At 42.2% G+C, this 3,715-nt stretch overlaps 1 pseudogene; it reads left to right on the top strand.

The window, feature by feature from the left end:
• The first annotated feature begins 524 nt into the window (after nucleotides 1-524).
• On the top strand, nucleotides 525-3,694 carry LOC108522804 (NANOG neighbor homeobox pseudogene; annotated as a pseudogene).
• The last annotated feature ends 21 nt before the right edge of the window (nucleotides 3,695-3,715 follow it).

Here is a 3,715-nt window from a genome sequence, read left to right as displayed (position 1 = left end):
GTTTTGCTCTTGTCGCCCAGGCTGGAGTGCAATGACATGATCTCGGCTCACTGCAACCTCCGTCTCCCAGGATTACAGGCATGGGCTACCATGCCCAGCCTGACTATCTTCCAACAAGTACAAATATTTCATAAATAATATCTGGCGGTTTCTAGCCAATTGAGTAATTTGTTACATAATAAGCCACCTCACATTTTTCAACAAGAAATACATTAAATTTGAATGGTAAAGACATTACACAATGAATTAGGACACTTTTAAATTTTGTTTTAAATATTTGGGGAGGGGACAGCACACTTCTACTTAATGAAGAGAAACATTTTTACAGTGCAGAGGTCTTTTATGTTTTTGCACCTATTATGCTTGAATTCATAGGGAATAGGTTCCAGCAGCCCAGACTCCTTTCCATTGGTTCTCACAAAGTATGCTTCTCTGGGTAGAGCAGCCTGGCACTTGAGTTGAACCCAGGTACCTCTCTTTTTGGCTTCCTTCTTTTTCTGATCATTTTCCCTCATGCATTTCAGGAAGCTATCTTGGCTCTTAGAGCGCTTAATGTACTCAATCCGCACATTAATTCTCTTGGCAAGAATCTTGCCCTTAGCTTCTTTGTTTACAACAATGCCGACAGCATGCTGGTTAACATTGTAGACACTTACAGTTTTGCCATGGTAACACTTATGGGACATTCCTTTTTGAATAGTATGCATTCCCTCGATGTCTCTATATGTGTATATATATTTTTTCTATATGTATATAGAATATATATAGAAATATATATAGTCCATAATGAACATATATTTTTCTGTATACATATAAAAAATATATATATATATATTTTATGAGATGGAGTCTCGCCCTGTTGCCGAGGCTGGAGTGCAGTGGTGAGATTGTGGCTCACTGCAACTTCTACCTCCCAGGTTCAAGTGATTCTCCTGCCTCAGCCTCCTGAGTAGCTGGGACTACAAGCACATGCCACCACGCCCGGCTAATAATATCGCCTTTCTTATAGATTCGCGTGTACATGTCCAAAGAAACAACTCCATATTTTCTTTTTTTTTTTTTTAAGACGGAGTCTTGCTCTGTTGCCCAGGCTGGAGTGCAGTGGCGTGATCTTGCTCACTGCAACCTCTACCTCCTGGGTTCAAGCGATTCTCCTGCCTCAGCCTCCCGAGTAGATGGGATTACAGGCGTCTGCCACCACGTCCAGCTAATTTTTGCATTTTTAGTAGAGATGCAGTTTTGCCATGTTGGCCAGGCTGGTCTTGAACTCCACCTCAAGTGATCCTCCCACCTCAGCTGTTTTCTAAAAGGCCTAGGGAACATCTATCGGGTGCCTCTCTTACCCTTTGTGTTTGTCGTTTTGGCAAATTACTGGAAGGTGGCAGTTCTGGCCGAAAGGAAGCTCTTTTTTAAAAAAAGAATTGCACTTCCCACACAACACTGGCATATCAAATAGATTATTTACATCTAAGGACCTCGAGCAGGCCTGAGAATAGGGTAGGGTGAGTGAGACACTTGCTTCATGTGCAAAATTTAAGGGGGTACCAAAAAATTCAGTTATCAAGAGGAATGATTTTTTGTTTGTTTGTTTTTGTGATGAGTCGTGCTGTCACCCAGGTTGGGGTGCAGTGGCATGTTTTCAGCTCACTGCAAGCTCCGCCTCCCGGGTTCATGCCATTCTCCTGCCTCAGCCTCCCGTGTAGCTGGGACTATAGGTGCCTGCCACCATGCCCGGCTAATTTTTTTGAATTTTTAAGTAGAGACGGGGTTTCACCATGTTGGCCAGGATGGTCTCGATCTCCTGACCTCGTGGTCTGCCCACATCAGCCTCCCAAAGTGCTGGGATTACAGGCGTGAGCCACCACACCCGGCCTGAGGAATGATGTTTTAATGAAATATATAAAAAATCAAATTAATGCAAACGTCCATGATGAACAAAATATCAATATTTTTAATAAAGACAGGACCAGTAACAGTGCCACACTGAACCATATTGGAGCCTGAGGCAAAAGGCAAAATACAGCTTCCATATACAGGTTTTTATGTATTCTTGAATAATTAAATTTTTCCTGGAACATTAAAGGAGTTGAAAAAATACTGAAAAAGATAAATTACAACTCACAGCAATTAAGTTTAAAACATGTTATTTACACCAAAGCTAGAATTTATTAAATTCTACTTTCTTGGCTTTAGTGGAAGCAAGCTCATTCAAATTTTTTTTTTCTTGAGACGGTGTCTCACTCTGTCGCCCAGGCTGGAGCGCAGTGGTGTGATCTCAGCTCACTGCAACCTCTGCCTTCTGGGTTCAAGCGATTCTCCTGCCTCAGCCTCCCAAGTAGCTGGGACTACAGGTGCGTGCCACCACACCCAGCTAATTTTTGTATTTTTAGTAGAGATGGGGGTTTCACCATATTGGCCAGGCTGGTCTCAAACTCCTGACCTTGTGATCTGCCCACCTCGGCCTCCCAAAGTGCTGGGATTACAGGCATGAGCCACCGAGCTCAGCCAGGAAATATTTTCATTAAAATCAGAAGCTTGGATCCTTTCAGACTGGCCAAGACAGTTCCTACAATTGTGACTTTTCTGAGGTAAAATTATCTGGCGCTGAGAATTTTTTTATTTCTAAAAATCAAACAGAGCCTCTAAGAGAGAAGACCCAAAGCAAAACAATCATAGATCTAAATCAGCAAGGGCTGGAGGGTGGTGGTAACTTCACAAAATTGAAAAGTTGGGATCTCGTTATACAGAAACAACCAGCTATGCCTTGTGATCAAAATCCAGAACAATCAAATGGAAATTACAGTGAAGATGAACAAAAGGGAAAGCAGAAATGGAGAGAAGGAGGAGGAGAAGCAGGTGGAGAAAGAGAGCGAGAAAAAGAAGAGGAAAATGAAAAGGAGCTGGAAGATGAACAGGAAAATAAAAAAGGAAAGGGAAAATGAGCAACAATATCCCAAGAAAAGATTAGTCAGCAAATCCCTCATGGACACTCTGGGCAAAGTTGAAGTTAAACAGGTGCCCCACGTTACAAGAGTGTTTATCACTCTCATTTGAATTTGGCATGACACATAAACAGATAAGTCAATGGTTTTGTAAAAAGAGGAAGAAATGTAATAAAGAAATGTCCAAGAGAAAGCATAAGAAAAAACATAAGAGATGGAGGGGGAGGTCTCTCTGGGTTGCCAAGGCTGGTCTCAAACTCTTGCCCTCGGGGGATCTTCTTCCCACCTTGGCCTCCAGAAGTGCTGTGATTACAAGCATGAGCCATTGTGCCTGGCTGAGACTTTTTTTCTTTTTCCTTTTTTTTTCTGAGACCGAGTCTTGCTCTGTCTCCCAGGCTGGAGTGCAGTGGCGTGGTCTCAGCTCGCTGCAGCCTCTGCCTCCCAGGTTCAAGCGGTTCTCCTGCCTCAGCCTCCTGAGTCCAGCTAAGAAGTTTTGTATGACACCATTCTCACCAATAAATGGAGTTCTGAAAGGATAAACAAGAACATATTAACAATTGTTAGTTCCGTGGGGTAGAACTAAATGAGGGGGGTGCAAAGGAGTTCCTAAAGATCCTGTTTTTACACTACTGTGGTTTTAAAGTTTTTATAATGGATGTTAATTGATTTCATTTCAGAAAAAAATCAATAAAGAAATTTCCAACCTCCGGAAGTGTTTTGAGACTGAAAGGGAATTCCATTGTAGAAGTTAATGGGTTCAGTGCATTCTGGAA

The sequence above is a fragment of the Rhinopithecus bieti genome, unplaced genomic scaffold (genome assembly GCF_001698545.2).
Source record: "Rhinopithecus bieti isolate Rb0 unplaced genomic scaffold, ASM169854v2 scaffold_69431, whole genome shotgun sequence".
NCBI lineage: Eukaryota > Metazoa > Chordata > Mammalia > Primates > Cercopithecidae > Rhinopithecus > Rhinopithecus bieti.
Note: the sequence above shows the minus strand (reverse complement) of the source record. Positions and strands in the feature narration are given on the sequence as shown.